The sequence below is a fragment of the Vicugna pacos genome, chromosome X (assembly GCF_048564905.1).
Source record: "Vicugna pacos chromosome X, VicPac4, whole genome shotgun sequence".
NCBI classification, from domain to species: domain Eukaryota; kingdom Metazoa; phylum Chordata; class Mammalia; order Artiodactyla; family Camelidae; genus Vicugna; species Vicugna pacos.
In genome coordinates this window covers 78,394,041-78,420,160 of record NC_133023.1, presented here as the reverse complement: position 1 = coordinate 78,420,160, position 26,120 = coordinate 78,394,041, and the positions used below count along the sequence as shown (strand labels likewise).

General features: G+C 38.8%; 1 protein-coding gene across 1 annotated transcript in view; it reads right to left on the bottom strand.

Annotated features, from left to right (window-relative positions):
- The window catches only part of DCX (doublecortin), a 127,380-nt gene extending 126,160 nt beyond the window's left edge, over positions 1 to 1,220 (bottom strand). The window contains exons 1-2 of the mRNA XM_072956072.1: positions 986 to 1,220; positions 337 to 440 (exon numbers count right to left, since the gene is read on the bottom strand). The gene's annotated coding sequence lies outside the window, so the exon portion shown is untranslated. The remainder of the gene's footprint in view (positions 1 to 336; positions 441 to 985) is intronic.
- Positions 1,221 to 26,120: the final 24,900 nt, after the last annotated feature.

Below are 26,120 nucleotides of genomic sequence, written 5' to 3'. Positions count from 1 at the left end.
CAGAACACTTCTCTCAGCCATCAAGAATTCTGGTAACCTGAAACTTACCTCTCATGAGCTTTTCTGCTTGTGTCCTTTATACTTGTTGGTGACAATAAGCAGGGCTAGGGGTAGGACTGGGAGCAGCTGGAGTCTGGACTCAGTGGGCCGCAGGACAGGCTGACAATCATGTTTTCTTTAGAGGTGTCAGGAATGATCTTGCTCATATACAAAATGTGAGTGATGCCAGGAAATGTTTAGCAGTTCTTTCAAAGGAGATTCAGATTCAAATTCCTTTGTCATCATTTTAGAAAGAGAGCAGAGAAGGAAATGTCAGCCTAAGGTTGACTCCCTTACCTTTTAACTTAGACCTTGGGGAGTCCCCTTGGTGAACCAGGACTGTGACCTTCCAGTGCACACAAGCACTCAATGTTTTAAGAACTGGTTTGAAAGCTTCTGGCCTTAGAAGAAATTAAAAAGCAAAACTATATTATAAAATATGGATTTATCCCAAATGGAACTGCATCATTTCTCTAGGGCCCTCATCCTGGAATTATACATTGTCTGATTTATTTGCGTTTCTCTGGGGTTTTTTTTGGTGGTGGTGGTGGTGGTAGTATTATTCTGTTTTGGTTTTGTTTTTTTTTTTTTTGTATCTGGCTTGCATGACAAGTCAGAAAGACTTTCCAAAGTGCTACATTATTTCACTGGGATCTAATTTTAATAGAGCAGGGTTTCTCAACCTTGGCATTATTGGCATTTGGGGCTGAGTAATTCTTTGCTGTGGGGGCTCTCCTGTGTATTTCAGGAAGTTCACCAGCATCCCTGGTCTCTACCCATTAGAATCCAGAAGCAGCCACCTCCCAGTGTGACAACCAAAAATGTCTCCAGACATGGCCAAATGTTCCCTGTGGGGGCACACCACATCCTCTTGTTTGAATAAACCTGGCCCCTGTATAAGAAGCCCATCTTTCAATTAGAGGTTATCAAAGATTTCTGTGCATACCTTGGAGTCTGCTGATGGTCTTCCTCCTCTGCTTGCTGATGTCCTCATTCATCAAGGAGCCTCTCCAAAGGCCCAGGTTATAAGAACAGAAATCTTTCATCTCAGCTTGACACTTTCTTCTGCCACATGGGCTCTCCCTTGCAAGTCCTTTTCAACAATGACAAATGAATCTTGACACAGAGCCGAGGTCTGGTCTGTTCAAGAAAGCCATTGCATTTGATTTTGAGTTTTGGGTTCTGAGACGCATTGGTGGCTCTTCTGTTTCAAACACAGATAAGAGAAAGGAAGGAAGGAAGGGAGAGAAGGAGGGAGGGAAAATAAAGAAACAAAGAGAGGTAGAGAAGAAAGAAAAAACAGAGAGGGTGTCTGGTCTATCCTTCACATTTAAAGAAGTAGAAACCTAAGACAGCTCAGGCAGACTTGGCCATATGATGTTTTAAAATAACCATATAAGGAAATTTCACACTGCAGCCTTTCAATACTGCCAATTCTAGTTGTGAATTTTTCATTCCATTTGAAACTTCTATTTTCTGGAGTCATAAAAGGAGAGGCACTTCTTGACAAACATCTTATTCCAGAGCATAGTAGGAAGGAATCACAGCTGAAACTATGCATTTCTAGTGTGGCAAAGCAAGCTGATAGCCCAGGCACCTGGGTTTTCAATCTAGGTCTTGTTCTAACCAGCACTGTGATCTTGGACAAATCGTCCTGATACGGCTCTATTTCTTTCACGTGGAAAATCAGAGAAAGTTGGACTGTAGAATCTCTAAGTTCTCTTCTTCTAAGACAATACACCAAATATTTGGCTCTTAAAAATATGCTAAAGAGCATCTTGGAATTTGATTTCCAAGCAACTAATGCCGCCATCTTGTGGCCAAATCAAGCTTTTCTTTTTGTTCTTAAAGATGACTCCTTCAGATAGGGAGGGCACCGATGATAATTTGCATTCACTCAGTACATTGTCTATCTTTCTATCTATCTGTCTGTCTATCTATCTATCTATCTATCTATCTATCTATCTATCTATCTATTTATCTATCCATCCACCCATCCATTCTATTTTGTATTTTCTATTAAAGTATAACACTATTCATTAGGGTGATAAATTTTGACAAAGTGAGCACACCTAGCACACAGATGATGAAAGAGAACATTACCGGATCCCAGAAGCTCCCTTGTGCCCCTTCCAGTTACTACCCATCTCCTCCATACACAATGAATTTCACACATGTAATATTGAGCAAAAGGAGCCAGATGCCTAGGTTATTATCTGCTCTCCCTCTAAGGGTCACCACTATCCTGATTACTGATAGCACAGATTTGTTTTGCTTGATTTTTCACTTTCTAAAAGTTGAAGTATGCACTATGTACTCTTTTGCAACTGGCTTCCTTTGCTCAACATTATGCTCGTGAAATTCATCTATATTGTAGCGTGTAGTTGTAGAGCATTCTTGTTGTGTAGTATTCTCCAAGAAGTTTTTTTAAAAATTACTCTGTAATTAAACTAAATTTTATTTTGGTAGTATAAAAGTCATTATGTGCATGGTAGAAATTTTTTTTAAAGTTACTCATAATTCTCCACCCACAGGCAACCATCATTAATATTTTGGTATATTTCATTTCAGTATTGTTTCTATAAATATTTTAACATATTTAATATAGTTGTATATAGAACCATATATATAAATTTTATTACCGTAATACTATAATGGAAACACTTCACTATTTTATTAGAAGTCTTCATGAATATCATTTTTAATAAATAGCATTCTCTCACTGTTAGACATTTGAGTTTTTTTGTTTGTTTGCTTTGCTTTACTTTGGTCTTTTGTTTGTTTGTTTGTTTTTTACTGTTAACATCCTTGACCACAAGATGGTTTCTGTTCTTCGGGGTTGGGGGGGTTCCTTGTAATAAAATATCAGAAGTAGAATTATTGGGTCAAATCCTTTCACAACAGGAGATAGTTCCAGTTTGTGCCTAGAATGCAGTGATAAGAGATGGGGGAAGGACCTGTCCTATACTGAGCACCTAGTTCATGTACCAGACATTGTGCTAGGTGCTTTGCTGACATTCTCTCATTTAATTCTCACTAAAAAAAAAAACCCTAGGAGGTACCTATAATCTGCATTTTGGAGAGAGAAAAATTAAGACTCAGAGAAGTTAACTTGTCCAAAGGCACACAATGTAGTAAAGCGGCAGAGCCAAGATTGAGATGCACATCCGTCTGGCTAAAAAGCTTGTTAATTGTTAAACTCTACCACACTGCCCCCCAGAGTGCATTTTCAATAATGCAATTGAAATTCATCCTCTTTTTCCAATTATCTTCTCCACAGGTCTGTCACAGTTCCTAATAACCTACACATGTTCTCCGGGCAGGGGGAAGTCACACATATTTCAGCCTTTACACTGTACCAAGAGTATCAGAGTGGCTTTGGTCTTCTAGCGGGCCTAAGAGAGAGAGATTAGGCACCAAGACAGTGTGAGCAACGTTTCTCATCTATGTTCATAATTCTTGAATTTCCTCTACAGGGAAATGGAAGTTTCCTTTTTGTTTGTTTCCTTTCTATTAAAGTATCTGAGTGTTCTCTCTTCTTTTCCCCACCCCTCCGACTTTTCTCCAACTTGAATGCTGTCGTAGCCAGCTGTTGCACTACTGAAGTTCTTCCACCCTCCTCTCTGCAAATGCTAAAGCCTCACTGCTGGGTTTCTGGATGCCCTTCATGCTCATTCCTAGCTACTTTCTAGTTTCCCTATTCCTCCCTCCTCCTCACCTCCTACCAAGCCCATTCTTGATTTCTCCCCATGTGTTCTTATTATTTGCTGCTGCTGCTGCTACTACTACTGCCACTACTACTATCACCACCAACAGCATCTTACTTGATCTCTCAGGTTACTTTCAGCCACTTTGGGAAACAGAGAGGAGCATCTTGAGAGAATGAGAAGGGAAAGAAGAAAAAGATTTGGGCTTGGGGCCATGAGCAGCTAAACTTTCAACTCAGCCCATGGGTTGCATGTTAGGCAAGTGTCAGGCAGCTGGAGAGCTTCATGCGCACTCTGCCTGCCATGAAGACAAATGCCCGCCTTCTTCACTTTCATTTAGGGCTAGGCCTGAGAGACAGGTTAATATGTCCTACCTTATTCTGAATTGCCCAGCGAGTAATGTCTTTCTCAGAACGCTGTACTCCCTGCTCCTTCAACCTGACACAAAATAAAACTCCCTGCAGTACCCTCATCCTGATGCTAAATTCTACATCAAGTTTGGGGACTTATGGATACATGGCTGATGGGTGTCCAAATCCTACTGGTTTCAAATACAGTGCAGGACCAACTGGATATCCATGTGCAGAAGAAAATAAACCTCAACCTTTATCTCACACTATAGATGAAAATTAACTCAAAATGGATCATAGACCTAAATGTAGAAGCTAAAACTACAAAAGCCTTAGAAGAAAACATAGGAGTCCATCTTCATTACCTTGAGTTAGGCAGTGGTTTATAGATATGATGAGGAAAGCATAAGTGACAAAAGAAAATGAAGACTCTCTCCCCCAGCACCCACTGTCGGAACAAGAGGGTAAGATTCTGGTCTAGGACAGTCAAGCTAAGAACTAACTTTTATTATTATTGTTGTTATTATTTTGCTTATTGAAAAAAAGAAAATGAAGAAAAATTGGACTTAAAATTTAAAACTTTTATATGCCAACAAATTAGATAACTTAGATAAAATAGAAACATTTCCAGAGTCAAATTACCAAAACTGACTCAATAATAAATGGAAAATCTGTACAAATCTATAACAATTAGAAAGATTAAATCAGTAATTTAAAAAACCAACAAAGAAAAGTCCAGGACCAGATGGCTTCATTGGTGAATTCTACCAAATAGTTAAAATAGAATGAACACCAATCCTTCCCAAATGCTTCCAAAAAATAGAAAAGGAGGAACACTTCCTAATTCATTCTATGAGGATGGTTCTTCTCTGATATCAAAGCCACACAAAAGCATCATGAGAAAACTACAGACAAATATGCCATATGAATATAGATTCAAACAATCTCAACAAGATATGTGGAAACCAAATCTATCAGCATATTAAAAGGACCAGAATAAGTGAAATTTATCCCAGGAATGCAAGATGGTTTACAGAAGAAAAAATTATCAATGTAATACATCACATTAATAGAAGAGCAAAATAAAACCACATGATTTTAATTAAGGCAGAAAAAGTAATTGATGGAATCCAACAACCTTTTCTTGATAAAAACTTTCAACAAAATAAGGATAGAAGGGAACTTCCTTAGATGATAATGAGCATTGATGAAAAACCCACAGCTAGTACTATATTCAATAATGAAAGACTGAAAATATTCCCCTAAGATCAGAAACAGTACAAGGATAACTGTTTTCACTAATGCTACTTAAAATGTTGAATATACTAGAAGTTCTAGTCAGATCAATAAAAGAAATAAAAGGCCTCCATATTGGAAAGAAAAAAGTAAAAGTATCTCTACTGCAGATGACATTAATATATATCATGTTTTATATATTTATAACATTCAAAAGAATCACACAGACTCACACACACAGACTACTAGAGGTAATAAACATATTCACCAAAATTACAGAGTTAAAAAAAAACAATAAACAAAAAATTGGTTGAGTTTCTACACACCAGCAATGAAAAATCTAAAAATGAAGTTAAGGAAAACAATTCTATTTATAATAACGTCCAAAAGAAAAAAATACTTAGGAATAACCAAGGACGTAAAAGACTTGTATACTGAAAACTACAAAACATTGCTGGAAGATACTGAAGAAGATCTGACAAAATCGAAAGATACCTCGTTTTCATGGATTAGGAGACTTAATATCGATAAGATGGCAATACTACCTGAAAAAAATCTGCAGATCCAATGCAATCCCTAACAAAATTCCAGTGGCCTTTTTGTAGAAATGGAAAGGCAAATCTTCAAATTAATATGAAATTGTAAGGGGCCCCAAATAGCCAAAATAATCTTGAAAAATTAGAATAAAGTTGGAGGGCTCACACTACCAATTTATTCAGCCATCTGAAGGAATGAAGTGCTGATACATGCTACAATGTGAAAGAACCTCGAACAGATTGTAGTAAGTGAAAGAAGCCAGACAAAAGAGGTCACATGTTGCATGATTCCATTTATATGAGATAGTAAGAACAGGTAAATCCATAGAGACAGAACATAGATTGGTGGTTGCCAGTGGCTAGGAGGAATGAGAAATGGGGAACAACTGCTTAATAGGTACAGGGGCTTTGGTGGGGGGGTGATGAAAATGTTTTGGAACTAGATAAAGGTGGTGGTTGCACAACACTTTAAATGCACTAAATGTCATTGAATTGTGTTCACTTTAAAATGGTTAATTTTATGTTATGTGACTTTCACCTCAGTAAAAAAAAAACTTTTGTGCTTCAGAAGATACCATAAGAAAATGAAAAGACAGCCCACAATATGAGGGGAAAAAATATCTTCAAATCAGAAACTTGCATCCAGAGTAATTAACTTTTACAACTCAACAATTAAAAGACAGATAATCCAATTAAAAACACAATGGCCAAAGGAGTTGAAACATTTCTCTAAAGAAGACATAAAAACGGCCAAGAAGCACATGAAAAGATGTTCAACATCACTAGTTACTAGGGAAATACAAAACTACAATGAGATACCCATTAATACCACTAAGATGGCTAGAATTTTTTAAAAAGCATGGAAAATATCTAGTGTTGGCAAGAATAAGGAGAAAGTTGAACACTTATACATTGCTGGTAGAAATAAAAAATGATGCCACTCTTTGGAAAACAATTCAGTAGTTCCTCAAAAAGTTAAACATAGGGTTACCACAGGACCTTAAAATTTCACTTTTAGGTATATACCCAGGATAAATGAAAATATACATTCACCAAAACAATGTGAACATGAATGTTACTAGCAGCATTATTCATGATAGCCAAAAAGTGGAAACAACTCAAATGTCTATCAACTGATGAATGGATTAAAAAGTGTGGTATATCCATCAATAGAATATTAGTCACCATTTAAGAGATAAAGTCTGTAAAACCTCTCTGATTCCTCTCTACTCTGACTCCAGGGATCATTGAGCACTCCTTCCTCCATGCTCCCTCAGCATCCCATACATATGTCTATAATGCTTTGTTGTACTTCTTTATGAGAAGTGAAATCACCCACCACCACACAGTTTACTGTCTACATCACATGCCTTTACTATTCTAGTGTCTTCATCAACGTAACTCTACTATTTCAGGAAATTCTTGCCTAAAAAGATGAAAGTTGCAAATAAGCTTTACTGTACATTCCAGGAACTCACCCAGAAAACCACAACAGAAATCATCAACCAATAGTTTACACCCCAAGACTCTTTGAATCCTTCTCCTCAAAATCCTCACCTGCTAGGTCCACCCAACTTAAACTATTGTATTATGATCCTTACCCAGTCATAACCAAGTCCCCTTCCCACTGAAAGACTCACTTTAAACAAGAGTTCACAATCTCATAAATATCCTGACTTTCCCTCACCACTTCTAGATGCTACTAAGTCTGCTGAGCTAGTGCCCACCCCCTACCCAACATCACTTTACATGGAAATAAAACTCAGCTTTGTTTCAGCAATGGGCTGTTTTGGTGATATTTTGGAGGAACCAGAATTCCACATTTGTTTACATATTTATCTCTCTCTACTAGATTTTGGGTTCCTTGAGAGCACAGACTATGGCTGCCTCTCTTTTAATTCACCATATCTAGCATACTACCTGGAATATTGTAAGGATTTAAGCAAGAATTTTATTGAATGAATGAACAAATGAATGAAAGGTAAGCAAAACTGTAGGGTGCTAAAACACTTAGGAGGCTATTGAAAGAATGCAGTGTAAAAAGATAAAAGCTTAAATGAAGGCAGTCCAAATAGGGAAAATGGTGAAATACATTTAGAAGGTAGAAGTAATGAAACTACATAACATGTTTTACATGGTAGGTAAAGGAGAGGACAGAATTAAAATTGACTTTGAGGTTTCTGTCTTGGGTGACTGGATAGATGCCACCAATAATTCTTTTAATGTTGACAATGAAATTAGGAAGAAGAAAAGTATTGGGGCAAGATAATAATGTCTATTTGGACATTCAATTCAAACTCCATAGTGTTTTTATACTTCTATATACCCATTCTGACTAAAGAGCACTGAACTTGGAGCCTAGAAGCCTGGGTTCTGGTTCTGGTTTGACTGATTGTAGGCACTTCACCATTAGGTCCATGCTTTGCTCTCATCTTTAAAATGAAACTGATCTCCATGTATCATTCCCACTCTAATAGTCTTGGATAGAATGATGATTTAGACCATGTCTCTTGTATGGTCTGAAGTAAAGATATACAAGAGAACAGCAGAGGGCATCATTATATAAAAGGTATACAGAATAAAAAAATTCTGAAGAATGGATCGGCATTTTCAGGCTGTAATAGATCTCTGTAAACAATCTTATATTTGTATAATATTTTATAAATTAACAAAATAAATTCGCATGTGGGTTTTTAAATATGTGATTTGTCCTCATCATAATTATGTGATTTGCACTGGAAGTAGATGATCCTATTTTACACACAAGGAAACAAGCTTTGAGGGGCTAGTAAATTTTCCAGGCCCATAAAGCTAGTAAAAAGCAAAGACTAAAGCCAGATCTTACAACTCATCTATTTCAATTCACTGGCTTGATAGTTTACCCAGAGACCATAAAGAGGGCTGGAATAGTTTAGCTAAAACTAAAGATGTTAATGTCCTCTCTTCTGTATGGTAAATGATTCATATACTACATATAGGTATACCAAAAATACGTGGCTTCTTTATTTACTATATCTGGTTTAATCTTGTTCAGAAGCTTATTGAATTGTATGGTATATGAATTATATCTCAATAAAGCTGTTACCGAAAAAAGGAAAAGAAAAAGTCTGTTAGACCTGTAAGATGCCTCTTAGCCATGCAGAGAATAGTAGATACATGAATCTAAAGTTCAGGGGAAAGAGGTTAGAGACGGAGATATAAATTTAGGAGTCATTAGCATGTTGATGGCATTTGTTTTGTTATTTCTTGTTGTGTTTAAAGACACCCCCAAATTTAGACACCCCCAAATGATGAATTATTATTTCTCATGATTCTGTGGGTTTCTCATGACTCATATCGCTGCAATTATCTGGGAGCTCAGCTGCAGCTGGTACATCCATATCTGGGGCCTTTAGTGCTGACTGTCATCTGGGGCACCTTAGTTCTCCTCCATGTGGCCTTTCTCTCCCCACGTGGTCCCCTGTCATTTACTCATGTAGCATAAGTTTCAAACATGGGAGCTGGCTTCCAAGAACACAAAAGCAGAAGCTGCTAGGTCTCCTAAGGGCAAGACTCAGAATTGTCACATTCCAGTTTCACCCACTCTATGGGTCAGATCAAGTTCACAGACCAGCCCAGATCCAAGGAGAAGCAGAATTCGATTTCACCTCTGCAAAGGAGGAACAATGTTCACATACAACAGTGGGAGGAATTGTTGGCCATGTTGTTAGCTAATGCACCACAATATTTATAGTCATGAGGCTGAAAGTGATCACTAAGGAAGTGGGTATAGATAGTATGAGGACTGAGGTCTGTGACACTCCATTGATGAAGAGAAATCTGCAAAAGAGACTGAGAAATAAGAATATTTGAGGAATAGGAAAACCAGGAGATAGACTGAGGTTCAACCTGGTGTTACCTTGGATACCCACTAGACCCAGGGTAAGTTTCTTAACCTTGCTAAGCCTTACTGTCCTCATTCATAAGGTGAGGATCATATGAACATCTACTTTTCTATTCCTTTTCTTTATCACAAGGCAGAGAAAGAATGAACAAATAAATGAAAAAATAAAATTGTCCTTTGGATCAAACACAAAGAAGCCATTGGTGACTTTGGAAAGTGGAATATTGGGAGCAGGAAGAAAAAATGTCTGAGGAATGTATTATAGCTTCTTTCACGAAGCTTATTTGTAAAGAAAAGAAAAGGTAGGGGCTAGAATAGAACAAAACGTCAATTGTGAAGTTGTTTTTTTTTTTAAAGATAGTAGAAAAGAAGGCAATCTTGTCATTTGCAATGACTCAGGGCTGGACCTTGAGGACATTACGCTAAGTGAAATAAATCAGACAGAGAAAAACAAATACTGTATGATCTCACTTATATGTGGAATCTAAAATAAAAATAAAAACCAAAAAACCTACACCACACAAATTGAGCTCATAGATACAGAGTGTTCTCCGTATTGATTGGTGTCTGCCAGAGGCAGGGGTAGCTATGGAATGGGTGAAGGGAGTCAAAAGGTACAAACTTCAGTTACAAAATAAGTAAGTCCTGGGGATGTAATGTGCAAGTGACTAGAATTAACAGTAGTCATATATATTATTTGAAAGTTGCTAAGAAAGTAGATCTTAAGAGTTCTTATCACAAAAATTTATAACTATGTATTGTGATGGGTGTTAACTAGACTGACTGTGGTGATCATTTTTCAATAGATACAGATATCAAATCATTTGTTGTACACCTGAAACTAATAGAATGTTATATGTCAATTGCATCTCGATCTAAAAAAAGATAGTAGATATTTCAACATGTTTTAAATGCTAATGAGAAGGAGCTAGCAGAGAGAATGGCTGAATACAAGAGAGAGAAGGGATAGCAGATGGGGCATGGTCCTCCGAGTGTGAAAAGGATGGGATCCATGCAGAGGTGAGATGATTAAGTTTGGGCAGGAGGCAGGACTCCCTTTATGCCAAATCAGAATACAAAGATAAAAAGGTAGAGTGCAGATACAGATGAACTTGTAGGCAGTATCTGCTTCCTTAGCGACTCAGAGAAGAGATGATCTGCGATGGAGAGAGGCTGGCAGTGAGGCAGAGGCTAACAAAGGTTGAAAGGGTATGGAGAATGAAAGACTGCTGAGGGACAGATCCAAGAGTGGTTCCATGTTGAGGATTCAGGTGAATTTGTAGATCCTGAAGCACCAATGGGCATGCTGGTGTGGTTATCCACAGAGCTCTGCAGTCCTAGGGAAGGAGCAAAGATGGCGGATGGGGTGGCATGATCCAGGATTGGGATTTATAGGGTAGACATTTTGTTAATTTTAATGCTGCCTTTTAGAAAGACTGACAGTGAAAAGTCAGGTAGGAAGTCTGTGCTGAGCTTAAACTCTTATTCTTGGTAATAACCAGTGACTTAGAAATGTTCAGGAACTGAGGAAGACTGAAAATTTCTAGGACCTACCATTTAGCAGGGTCACAGAATACATCTGTGCATTTTATCATTTAAACCTCACAACCACCATGCGTGGTGGGTAGAATTATCCTTGTTTTATAGCTGAAAATCAAGGCTCAAGGAGGTAAAAGATCTTGCCTGAGCCTGGTTTGCTTATTGTGTTTCCTTGGGAATGTGAAGGCAGACTGAATATTGATGGGGCAAAGTGCGCATCGGGGCATGATTAGCTTTATGACATTATTTTCAGTCTCCATGCATACTGCGTGCTTGGAGTTCCTCTGGGAAATAACAGAGAGGAGGCCAATCAGCACGCCTCTCTCTGCCTGGACGAGGGGAACATGCTCATTTACAATTCTGTCTTTTAAGATACCGGTATTGCTGCTTAGAGACTCCATCTAGCCTTACTCTCTTTTCCATTCTATTTTCATGCAGGAGACTGTCTCTTCTTGCCAGCACTAGCCCAGACCCTGTTTTTTAAACCTCATTCAATGACTCCTGCGGTCCCCTTTCTGGAATGATCTCTCTTAAATTTCCCTTTGACTAGGGTCAGGATGTTATTTCTAGTTGTTATAGCTTTACATCCGATTAATGATGTCACTGGTTTCTTTCCTCACCAACTGCCTGACTTAATTCCAAAGGGAACCTCTCACATTTTAGAGAGAGAGAAACCAAGACACAGTATCAGCCATGACCAGGCTTGTGTGATGTTTGCTAGTCCTAAATCTCCGTTGTGCATGATCAAGCAACTGAAAAATCCAGAGTTAACTTCCTGCCGGAGTATCCCTTCATCTTTAGTGCAGGGCTGTGAGTCAAAATAGGTTACTACCCATATTAGCCTGCGGTAACCAATTGGCAGGAACAATGGCTTAGCCCTGGAGCCCCTTGCTCAGCTAGGCCTTAACTCTTTAGTTGCTGGATCACAGAGTATAGTGCAGGGTAGGGGAAGATGGGCCAACCAGAGGGGTGGAGGGGGGTTTTAGAGCAGCTGCTACTTACCAAGCAATACGAAAGGATTTCAAAGGTTTCACAACTGGAAGAATCTCATGAAGACAGACCTTTCTCAGTGGTTATAAATGTTGTCTAGCTGTGTTTATGGTCAGAAGGCAAGTAGATTGATACTTTTCTCCTAAAAACACAAAGACATGAACAATTTTAAAAGACTTTTCATTGTTCCATTATGTCCATTCTCCCCCTTCCTCCAAAGTTAAAGGGATTATTGGGTACATGGCCACCAAGCTTAAAAGTACTTTCCCCAGGTTTATTTGCACCTAGTTGTGGTCATATGATTAAGCTTTGCCAATGAGATGTAGCCAGGAGAGACATGAAGAACCTCATGTTCAAATTCTTAAAGGAAGAGGGCATTTCCTCCTTCTCCTACTTTCTTCATCCTGCTAGTTGGTTCTTGGACATTGTGGAGAGCCACTTTGAGCCAGGTGGACAAGGGAAATACCCGAGGACTGGTGAGCCACAGGATGGAAGGAGTCTGGATACCTGCAAACCTCATGCAGCAGAATTGCCAGGCAGATATGCGGCCTGGAGTGCCTACCTCCAGACTGTATGTGAGAGAGAAATACACTTTTATCTGCTTAAGCCATTTTCAATTTGGTTTTCTGTTACAAACAGCCAAAACAGTATCTAAAATAGGAGGATTTTGTTGCTTCTCTCTTTGCTATTCTTTTGATTCACCTGGAGTGTGAAAGGTATATATATATATATATATATATACCTTTCTAACTACTGAGTTGAGGAGAAGTGATGCTAGAAAAGCACAGGTGCTGAGATCTGATACTGATTTAAGGTCTACTGTACCCTCCTGCTGAGTGATGATAAAGGCCAATTCATTTTCCACTCAATGTCATTTCTGAGGTGTACATTAGGCAGTCTTAGAGGTTGTGTTGATCATTTAGATGATCCCATGTACCTCTTTTAAATTAGAAACTGATATTAACATACCACCCTGGAAGTGGAATGGAACAGACCTTGACTTTACTTTCCATAGTCTGTGGTTTAAGCAGGGACAGATTCATATATCCCTTGAGCCTTAATATTCCCATGAGAAGAAGGTGATACAACACAACATACAGAGTAGTGGGAGAAGAAGGGGCCACCTGTTCAGCCAGCCAGGTCGAGTTAGCCCTGGGGATCACTGGATGGAAGATAACACAATTGGAATGGAAGGTCTGTTACCAAATTGGGCAATGGGATTAGTGATTTCCTAGACTAAATAGTAACCTGACACCTGTTAGATGTAATATTTACTTTGCTGCAGAGACGCTACTTGCTCCTTAAAATACTCTATCTCAAGTCACAACTAGCAGAATTAAAAAAAAAAAACGAGATAGTGAAATACTATAGACCAAGATTTGTGCTCTCTGGTTGTAGAATTTAAGTTGCAATTCCAGAGCTGTTTATCAATAGTCTACTGTAAGGTTCCAGTCAGGAATTACGATTTTATCAGCTAAACCTAGGGAATCACAGGGCAGTAACTTGGCCTCCAAATAACCCCAACATTTTCCAATTCCCTTAACATTTACTGAGCACTTGTACACATGTGATGTCCTTTGATTCTCACAACAAACCTGTGAGGTAAATACTATTATTCCCCTCCCATGGATAATGAAATTGAGGCTTGGAATGGTTAAACAACCTCAGAACTATTTCCAGCTAGTATTGGGAGAGAGTCAAGACTTGACCCAAGCCTGTCTTCCTTCAAAGCACAAGCTGAAAGTTAGATTCTGAATCTGAAGTTAATTTGTGAAGAACATGAGATAGGGCAGATCTACCTGCATAAGCTGGTTCACCTCTTGAGCCCTGAAGCCTGGAGTCAAGCAGTTTATTGAAGACCTGTTTTCACAGAAATATCCAATTTCTTATGATTCTTGAGATTTGAATGGAAGTTGTGAAAGACAATATTTTAGCTTTAGTGGGGCAGCTGACTTGCTATGAAAAGTCCAAAAACCCAGCATACTGAGGAGACTAGGGAGAGGCCAAGTATCTGAAGAATCCACAATTTAGATCATTAGCTAGTCTAGAAAGAAGCGTGATTATATCTCCAGTTGTTTGGAGCTCATCATGGGAAGATAGATACCTGATTAACGGAAAATTTTAGTATAGGAAACAACTTCACTTCTAGGCACAAGGATTACTTATACATTTTCCATGTTCTTCTCCCTTAAAAGTAATCTACAGGGTCTTTAATGATCTTTTCAGCACTACTCTGTAATTCCCCATACTCTCATCTGAGAGTAAAGACAGGAAACCCAGTTTTAACATGAAATCTAGACATTAGGACAGAAAGGAAAACAAGCCTATCTGTTTGGGGTTTCTTGGTTTGTTTTAAGGCAATAACTTCTGCCCATTCAAGATGGAATCAGGACCTGGGCCTAGGGAACTTATACACTGTATGCTTCATTAGTGATCTGGAGACTTGGGGTCCAAGGTTAGTGGACTAGGTCTCTTTCCTCTGGGACCTAATGAGAAAGAGCTGTTGTTTGGGTACTTAGCTCAGCCTAGTGATTTAACAACAAATAACAGGGAAGGGAAATGTCCCTGAGGGAAGCAAGATAGAGTTTTCAAAAGAGTCTGAATGTATAAGACAAGCCTCTAGGGCAACAATCAACTCCTCTGCATATTCACCATCAAACCCACATGCCAAGCTAGTCTGGTGAGGCGTATACAGCCCCTGCAGGTCAGTACCACAGAATCGTTAAACCAGGGAAGAAATTATAAACGCCAATAATCAAATTAAACAAAATAATCATATTCATTAATTAATCAAACATTTGAGCATCATTTCAGTTGTTCTCTAGCCATAATGTACATCAGAATTTCTTTTCCTACTCAGTCCCCTGTCATGCAATGACTGCCCATTATCAAGCTCCCTAAACATGGTTGCTAGCTAGTGAGAATTCACTGAGAGTCTGGAATTGGCTATTGTACTGTTGGTTTACCTGGTGTATCAATTAAGATGCTCTTGGCTGTAAATAACAGAAAAACTTTGCTTCTTTTCTAATCAGGTGGTTTGGTTTTTTATCGCTGAGATGTACTTGGGACACTTTTAAACTGCTGAGTCAACTAACCCTGACACTTGCTCTGACTTAAACAACAAGGTGGTGTATTAGTTTCCCATTGCTGCTATAACTAATTATCACAAACTTAGACGCCTGAAACAACACAAATTTATTATCTTACAGTTCTGGAGATCACAAAACTAAAATCAAGGTGTTGGCAGAGCTACATTTCTTCTGGAGGATACAGGGGAAAATCAATTCCTTCCCTTTTTCAGCTTCTAGAGGCATCCCACATTCCTTGGCTCATGGTCCCATATCACTCTGACCTTTGCCTCCATTGTTACAATCTCCTTCTCTGACTCTGACCCTGCTGCCTTCCTGTCATAAGCACCCTTGTGATTACATTGGGCTCACCCTGATAGTCCAGCATAATCTTCCCATTTCAAGATCTTTAACATAACCACATCTGCAAAGTTCCTTTTGCCATGTAAGGCAACATATTCACAGATTTCAGGGATTAGAACGTGGATATCTTTGATGGGTCATTTTTCTGTCTACCACAGATAGTTTGCTAGATTACATAGCTGGGAGTACAAAGTCAGAGTAGGCTTCAGAGTTGGTTGATTCAGCAGTTTGAAAGTGTCATTAAGTACAACTCAACAATAAAAAACCCAAACTACCTGATTAAAGATGGAGCAAAGGACTTGAATAGACATTTAGCCAAAGAAGATATACAAATGGTCAATAAGCACGTGGAAAAGTACTCAACGTCACTAGTCATTAGGGAAATGTAAATCAAAACCACAATGAGATACCACTCCACATCCATTAGGATGGCTAGTATTAAAAAGAAAAAAAAACACTAAAACACAAAAATAACCAGCACTGGCAAGAATGTGGAGAAGCTGGAACTGTTGTGCAATGCTTGTAGGAATGTAAAAAGGTGCAGCTGCTATGGAATACAGTATAAGGATGCCTCAAAAAAATTGAACATAGAATTACCATATGATCCAGCAATTCCACTTCTGGCTATATATACCCAAAAGAATTGAAATCAGGGACTTGAACAGATATTTGTACACTCGTGTTCATATATTCACAATAGCCAGAAAATAGAAACAATCCAAGTGTTCATAGACAGACAAATAGATAAACAAAACATGGTACAAACAGACAATGGAATAATATTCAGGATTAAAAAGGAAGGAAATATGTACACATGCTACAACATGGATGAACCTTGAAGACATTATGCTAAGTAAATAAGCCAGTTAAAAAAGGACAAATATTTATGATTCCTCTTATACAATGTTTCTAGAGTAGTCAAATTTACTGAGACAGAAAGTAGAACAGTGATTGCAGGGCTAGGGGGAGGGAAAATTGGGGAGTCACTGTTTAATGGGTACAGAATTTCAGTTGAGGAGATGGATAGATGGATGGTGGTGATGGTTGTACAATAATATTAATGTTACTGAACTATACACCTAAGAATGGTTAAGATGGTAAATTTTGTGTTCTGAGTATTTTACCACATTAAAAAAAAACTGTGGCCAAGGACCCAGATTCTTTCCATCACTGTTGTCTATTACCCAAAGATCAGCTGCTATCTAAGGCTAGATTCTCCTCACGGTCATGAGAAATTTGTCAGCAGCAATCAGAGCCACATGTTTTCTTGTTCACAACCAAGGGAAGAATCTAGCTCTTAAAAAGCAAGGATATAGTTTTCCAAAAGGCTCCAATAAACCTTTACCTGAATTTTAGGCAGGTTGGGTCTCTGAACCATAACCGGCAAAAGGGATGGGTTTATCCTCAGACCAATCAGGCTTACCCCTTGAGCTGAGATCAATTTCCCAACTTGCCTTGCTGCAATTCAATGGAAAAGGGATGGAATGAGTCCTTAGGAGTTAACCAAAATGACCACTGCTGCCAGTTTACATTTTTTGTAGCAAACTCAACTCAAATGCACAGACTTGGATGCAAAACTTCTGGGCAAACTTCAAGCCGTCCTTCCAATTCCTTCCCAGTTATCCCCTCCCAGTTCCAGCAACACTCCGCTACACCTCGTTCTAATGAATCTGTATATCTCACCCTACAGCAACAGGAGAGGTCACATCTATGGGGGACAGGGGAGTAGATGGAGAAGGCATCAGAAAAGAGGCCACATTTACATTTGTATCATTATCACTCGGGAAGCACCTCAAAATTAGGGATTCTTGGATCCAACCCAAGAAGTGCTGAATCAGAGCCTTAAATAAAAATTAAATTAAAAATGTTATTTCTCTCTCATGAATTTGCATTTTAAGAGGTGTTGTAGGTAATTCTGATGCTGACCCATGGAATATGCTTTGAGAAGCACTGCTCCTATCTTTGGTAAGAACTGTCCTAAGTGCTATGGGTAGAGTAACAAATATGATCTGGGTCATACTCTGGAGGTGTTCACAGTCTAATTGGAAGAACAGATACTTAAATAATTGTGATAAGACCTGATAGGTGCTATAGTAGAGATATGAATAGAATTCTATGAGGCTGATCCTGCCTAAGGGAGTCAGGAAAAGATTCACAGAATATTTGGCTATAGTGAAACAGCATTACAGGGGTACATCTACATTGAAGAGACAGAGAGATAGAAAACAAATAGTTTTAATAATTCAGGCTACCAGGAAGACTCAGTGAGTCCCAGAATTAGGTGATCATGAGAAGACAGAAGTACATTTGTGATTCCCTCATGAGATGTCAGTTCCCCACTTCTCACAGCTTTCACATTTTACTGTACTGCTCTGAATGTGATTCTCATGTTTAATAATACATATTTTCACATATATATTTATGTACAAGGTTGTATAAACATGAAACCTTGTACAATGTACTTTGGGATGGTTTAGTACTTTTTCAAGTGTAGTTTTCACTGTATGTAGTTAAGCCTTATATTGTGGCCCCTAAACTGAATCCCACATCCCTGTCCCTACCCTATCCTGGCACCTTAAACAACTGTTCAAGGAGAGGAGTGGCAGCTATCAAGATAGAAAAGTAGGAAGAAAGATTCCACATAGAGGGACCAAATTGTCAGATCATGGAGTTACTAAAGACCATGACACATCTGATGAACAGCCAGTCAGAAGGTCAGCAGGGCTCTCAGAGGGTGTATGATGTAAAGTAGCAGGAGATGTGAAGAGGCAGGTCAGGTGGGGCCAGATTATTAAAGACAAAGCTAAGGAATTTGGCCTTTAAATAGAAGAAAATGGAAAACATTGAAGGAGTTTAAAGAAATGAATGACAAGGTCAGATATGTGTTCCAGAGAGATCATTTATTGGCCAGGTGGTGACTACACTGAAACTGTAAAGACAGGGCCTCTCAGAGGTCCAGGGAGGCTCAGCAGTTCCATTTTACTAAAGCTCTTGGCATAATAAAGACAAAAGAATGACAGAAGCCACAAAAAGTGTGAACTAAACAGTGACATTTAACACACACTTTTAACACACACACACACACACACAAACTGGATTGCAATTCTCTTATCTCATTTAGAGATGCTGTAAATCTAAGTTGGAAACCTAGTCCACACCCCACCCCCAACCTGGTTATATTTCCAGACTCCATTACATTCTAAAACCTTGAATAAGCAATTTCACCTCTCTGAACTGGTTTTCTGACTATGGGAATACTAACTGCTGTGGAAGGACTGGGTGAGAGAACACATGTCCAGCATCTGGTATACCTGGGTGCTCAGCAAGTGTCTGTTAGTATTTCTCACAGTCTTGAAATACAATGAGCCTGTGCCCATGTGCACTCATATAGGAGCACCCATGCACATAAACATGTACACTCTGATCCTGATATGCCACCCTGGGGCCAAAGTTGAAAGAGGAATAGGTCCACCAGACCCTCCCAGTGCCTCTTCCTGCTTCTTGTTGAACCGCGATCACTGAAGAGAGAGTACATCCTCTATCTCAGGTGCTTACCCATTAGAGGCCCCTGCCTGCACATTCACCTGAGTGTGGCTGAGTTACGCCATCACCCTATTCCTTCTCCCAAGAGTATTTACATAGCAATCTTTAGCTCTGATTGTAGAATTGAAGAAATGCCCCTTTTCATGTTAAAGGGATTTCAGGTCTCCATTAATCTTTACCAGAAATCTCTCTGAAGTAAGGGGACTTTCTCACTGCTCCTGACGTTACACCTAGGAGGGTTCTTACCCTCAAGTGCGTTTGGGGTCCTTGCCCTTTTCACCTGTTCAAAGATCAGCACTCCCTTTGGGCTCAGTGTTTTTGTCTGGGGCATAGAGACCCGTAACTCACAGTAACAATTCCCTAGCTGAACAACAGCAATAACTCACGGTGCTGCAACAGGCTTCCTGGGTTCCTGTTAACTTTGCAGAGTCAAGTCATTGGGTTGGCATGAGACTTGGCACTTAGAAGCTCTGCTTCATAATCAGGGTGATTTCAGAACATAGCAACAACTAAATGGGTCCCTGGGCCTGAGCCAACCTCCAGGGCTCCAGTTCCAAGACTCACCATTTGCAGGATCCTGCCACTTACAAGTCCTTGGGGATTGTGTATTTTAAGAGCTAGTAAAGAACTATTCTGAAAAGAAACTTTGGAAGATTATTCACTGCACTATGACAAAAAAATCTCCATTTATCATCGTTATATGCTGATAATAGATAATACTTTATGGTGCCCTGATTATATCCAAATCTCCTACCAGTGGACATGGCAGAAGACAGGGATGAAAATATAAATGGCTCCCAGCTCCCACTCACTTCTAATTGTCCATCCTCCCTTTAAAAAAGATTATTTTTCATATTCTTTATCATTATAGGTTATTATAAGATATTAAATATAGCTCCCTGTGCTAAACACAAGGACCTTATTGTTTATCTGTTTTATATATAGTAGTTAGTATCTGCAAATCCCAGACCCCTAATTTATCCATCGCCTCCTTTCCCCTTTGGTAACCATAAGCTTGTTTTCTATGTCTGTGGGTCTGTTTCTGTTTTGTAAATAAGTTCATTTGTGCCATTTATTTAGATTCCACATATAAGTGATATCATATGATATCTGTCTTTCTCTGACTGACTTCACTTAGCATGATAATCTCTAGGTCCATCTATGTTGCTGCAAATGGCATTATTTTATTCTTTTTATGGCTGAGTAGTATTCCATTGTATAAATATATCACATCTTCTTTATCCAGTCATATGTCAATGGACATTTAGGTTGCTTCCATGTCTTGGATACTGTTAATAGTGCTTCTATGAACATTAGGGTGCATGTAGCTTTTCAAATTAGAGTTTCCTTCAGATATATGTCCAAGAGCGGGATTGCTGGATCATAGGGTAGGTCTATTTTTAGTTCTCTAAGGAATCTCCATACTGTTTTCCATAGTGTCTGCAACAAATTATATTCCCATCAACAGCAGGAGGGTTCCCTTTTCTCCACACCCTCTCTAGCATTTATTGTTTATGGACTTTTTAATGATGGCCATTCTGACCAGTGTGAGATGATATCTCATTGTAGTTTTGACTTGCATTTCTCTGATAATTAGCAGTGTTGTGCATCTTTTCGTGTGCCTCTTGGCCACATAGTTCCAATGATTCTTGATCAGTTGCTACCTGTCTTCTTAAAGACACTATCATTTTAATTTTAGTGTGATTTCTACTGTCACCCTTGAAATTTTCATACCTATCGTCAACCCAGTCTGGCACTATCTGCCTCCCCAGAAATGTATTTTGGAATGTGGAACTAGCAGAAGAAAATGAAAACTAGATACAAGTAACTCTAGACAGAATGACTCACTTTAATTTTTCTGAGAAATACTCTATATCTTCTATTTCTCTTCTGACTTACCCCCATCAGAAGTAGAAGGCGTACTCTACAAGAGAAAGGCCCTGGTTCAGCCACATAAGGACCAGTGTTGCTTCCTTCTTCAGCATTAGTGTGATTCCTATTGTCAGTTAGTTCCTCAGGTAACACAAGAAGCTAATGTTCAGGAGGAAAGGCATGGAGAGACCAGAGGCACCTGTCAGGTGGCTAACTGACAAGGCAGGACTATTGAAAACTGCTAGTAAGAAGACACTACAAAGGCATTTCATACATCAGTGTACAGAGGGATCCTGAATGGGTACCAAATGCCCAGTATGTTTCCAGGCCTGCAGAAGGGCAACGCAAACAGATCAGCCCTCTAGCAACTGACCTTTCCTAGGAGAAGGCAGTGGCTAGGGTAGGAGCCCAGGGTAGGAGAGGCAATTATTGACCCATGGGCCTTCTTCTAGATGGGAGCCTAGAGGCTGTGACTGAAGCAGCTAACACCTGTTTTCAAGTGACTTGGCATGATCCATTCAAGAGCTGGAAATGACCAGGGCCCTTAATCAGGAGCTGATGGACCAGCAGCCAACTATCTGATTAAGTCACTACTGGAGCCTCCATGTGGAGAACGGATTTTTTTTTTCCTATATGCTTTAAATACCATCTAGCTTTCTAGAAGGGTGGAATGCAGTGGAACAGGATTATAATCATGATTTTAATACAGGCAGTCCCCAGCATACAAATGAAATCTGTTCCAAAGAGTTAATGGCTCAGAACTCAAAACATAATTTTCCTGTAGAATTAATGTTATACATTAATTATCAGGTTCCCATACAGCCCATTAAAAATCCTCCAGTGTACCTGAGTTATAACACTATAGTAGTAGTGGGAACACTATATTCTTATTCTATATTTGTTGCTGGAGGCCACAGAATGTAGAAGAAAGAAGAGAATAAGAAAGAGGAAGAGAATTCCATAACCCTGGCTCCTCCCTGAGGAATAGTCCTGGCCTGCTGGAGGCAAATTTTCAAACATGCCAAACTGTTTCTGAAAAACACCCACCTTCCTTTTGGCATCTTTCCAGGCAGGGCTCTGGTGCATTTGAGGCTACCCTAGGCCACCAACTTGGCAGCTCCCTAAACTGCCTTAGTATCTCTGGTCCCCTCCATGACTTCCAAATCTCTTATTCTCCTTCACTCTCATTAAGTCACTATTTCCCCACAGAAGTCTAAAATTTAGCTTATCCACCCCTATGCCAAATCTGTTCTGCTTCCAGACCTTCCAGGCTCTGTCAATAGCAGCAAAAATTCCTATTCAGTTAAGTTCAAAAGCCCAAAGTCCTCTTTGATGCCTTTTTTCCTCATCAGTCAAACATTTTGTTGATTCCACTTCTGGAAGGTCTTTGGTTATCACCATCCTTGTTTGGGATCTCATCAATATAAGGGATCCTTTAATAGCTGCAGTTTGGGAATCAGTACATGTGATCTCTCACTTGACCTATGGTAGCAGCCTCCTGACTGCTTCCATTATCTGGCTCCTCCCTCTTCCCTTTTCTGATAGATGAAACTTCCTAAGGCATAGCTTTAATCACCTCCTCTATCCTTCCCCCAAATCTACCGATGGTTCCCCTAACATGTAAAAGCTACTCTTACTACATTTAATTTTCACAACCAAGACGTGATAGATATCCTTATTCCCATTTTGAAAATTAGGAAAAGTAATTTACTGAAAGTCACCAGCATGCTCAATGATGCAGCCAAGGTGTGAACTCAAGTTTCTGTCCAAAGACCATGGTCTCTTCACTACACACCACATTCTAGTGTAGCCCAAATACATTACACTGGCAATCAAGGTCTTCCATGATCTGGCTCCATTTCATTTTCCCATCCTTTTTTCACACCACTCCTCTTTACATCCACTCTATCCCCAACTAACTAGACTACTTGCTGCTTCCCAAACCTGTCCTTGATTCTATTACCTTCGTCCATGCTTTTTGCTGGGTGGTGAGTCCTTTCCTTGTAAAGGCCCAACTCAAATACTACTTCTTCAACAAAGCCTAACCTTCTACTACTCTCTTCCACCTACAAATATACTAGAGTACTAGCCAAAAGCTCTCTCTCCCTTTTCTGAATTATCACAGCACTAATTGTAGCCTGTATTACAGTTATTTGAATGGGAGTTATCATCCCAACTACTACTTTAAATCCTTGGGGACAGGTATCCAAACTTTCTACTCTCAGTCCTAATAAGTGTAGGTGTCCATGGTAGGGATTTAGTTAACATTTAAGGAATAAATTGTTCATGGAAAATAAAATTGCGAGATAAAATAAACTTGAATGTTATGATGAGGAGTTTCTATTTGTTGAGAAAGCCCCCAGAAGACCTTGATCAGAGGAAGGCCATCACAATAGTTGAGTTTTTAGAGTAACTGATGAAGATTCAAAATACAGGTTAGAGGAGAGCTGCTGGATGAGTCTCAGCTCTGTTATGTATTACCTCTGTGACTTTGGGCAACTCACTTCCTTAATAACAGCTTTATTAAGGTATAATTTACATAACACAAAAATCATTCTTTTAAAGTGTAAAATTAAGTGTTTTAAAATATATTAACAGTGTCACACAATCATCACCACTATCTAACTCCAGAATATGTTCATTACTGTGAAAAGAAACTTCATACTTATTAGCAGTCACTCTCCATTTTCCCACAAACCTGCTGGCCCTTGGCAACCAGAAATCTACTTTCTGTCTTTATGAACTTGCCTGTTCTGGACACTTCATGTAAGTGGAAACACAATATGCATTCCTTTGTGACTGGCTTCTTTCACTTAGTGTAGTGATTTCAAGATTTGTTCATGTTGTAGCATTATCTGTGCTCCTTGTTTTTGTTGCTGAATAATATTCCATTGAATGAAATGGATATACCGATTTTCTTTATCCATTCATCAGTAGATGGACATTTGGATTTTTCCCATTTTTTGACTAGTATGAATAATGCTGCTATGAACATTCATGTACAAGTATTTTTGTGAACATATGTTTTCAATTCTCCTTGGTATATACCTTGGAGTGGAATTGCTGGGTCATATACTGACCCCATGTTTAACTTTTTGAGGAATTGATAGACTGCTTTACAGTTTCCACTAGCAATGTGTGAGGGTTCAAATTTCTCCAAGTCCTTGTCAACACTTGTTATTTTCTATTTTTATTTTATTTTTTAATTATAGCTATCTTAGTGGATGTGAAATGGTATCTCACATTTTGATTTGCATTTCCCTAATGACTAATGTTGCTGAGCACCTTTTCTTGTGTTTATTGGCTATTTGTAAAACTTCTTCGGTCAAATGTCTATTCAGATTCTTTGCACATTTAAAAATTAGATTTTTTCTCTTTTTATTGTTGAATTGTAATTGTTCTTTATATATTCTGGATACAGATCCCACGTCAGATATATAATTTGCAAATATTCTCTTCCATCCTACGGGTTGTCTTTTCACTTTCTTGGTGGTGTCCTTTGAAGCACAAATGTTTTTAATTTTTGTGAAGTCCAGTTTACCTATTTTTTCTTGTTTTGTGCTTTTGGTGTCATATCTAAGAAATTTCAAATCCAAGTTTATGGAGGTTTGCATCTCTGTTTTCTTAGCCCTTACATTTAAGTCTAGAACCATTTTGAGTTAATTTTTATATGGTGAGAGGTAGGGGTCCAACTTCATTGTGTGTCCCAGAACCTTTGTTGAAAAGACTATTCTTTTCCATTGAGTTACCTTGGCACTTTTGACAAAATTCAATTAGCCATAAATGTAAGGTTTTATTTCTAGATTCTCAATTCTGTACTATTGATCTGTGTGTCTATATCTACATTCTATTTCAGATCACACTGTCTTGATTACTGTTAATTTGTAGTTAGTTTTCAAATAAATAAGTATGAGTCCTCCAATTTTGTCTTCTTTTTCAAGGCTATTTTGGTTATTCTCGCTTCCTTGCACTTCCTTATGAATTTTATGATCAGCTTATCAACTTCTAAAAAAAAAGCGAAAAGACAGCTACGATTTTGATAGGGCTTGTGTTAAATCTGGAGATCAATTTGGGGACTATTGCCATTTACCCATATTAAGTCTTTCTACCCATGAATGTGGGATGCTGGGGCAAGTCATTTAACCTCCCTGAGCCCCATTGGCTTTATTTCTCAGATGGGAATAATAACAGCCATTCTATCTATCCCACAAGGTTGTTGTGAAGACTACATGAGAAAATTCTTCTTAAAGGGACTATCTACGACAGCATTACAGGAATCAGTGTAGCCTCTGGAGGTGATGACTCTGAGGAGCACTAAAAACACCAGTTCACATTCATCTTAAAATCTACTTAATTTCTTTACAGCCACATTTTCTAGTTCAAAAGTGCCTATTGTGTGGTTGGTGTCATAGAAGCCTCCATGGCATAGTATTAAAAAGTGCAAGCTCTGGAGCTAGACTACATGCTTTCAATTCCCAGTTTGACCACTCTATCTGATCTTAGACAAGTTACTTGGCTCTCAGTGATTCAATCTTCTCATTTGTAAAGAGAGGATAATAATAGTACCTAGTTCCTAGGGTTCTTATAAAGACTGAATGAATTAACTCATGTAAAGTGCTTGGAAACGTGCCTGACACATAGAATTCCATAAATGTCAACCAGCATTACAGCATCACGTAGAAGTACTTTAGGGTCCTCCATCCAGTGGCATTTATATTCAAATACTTATGACATTGCCTCCAGATCCTTGGTTTGCAAGATTTAAGTAAGTCAAGCATTTACTTGGAGCTGGAGTGAGTATCCTCTGTAAACCAGACGGGAATGGAAATTCTCACCTAATAAGCTGGAGTCTACAATTTTCCTGGGTGGATATATGAATAAACAGTTGCTTTTCAAATGCATTTGACATTGTGAAAAGTAAAGCCCTTCTTAGTTAAACAGAAAACATGTAGATTGTGTGGGATAACAGTTTCGTGGGAAACCAGTGCAATGAC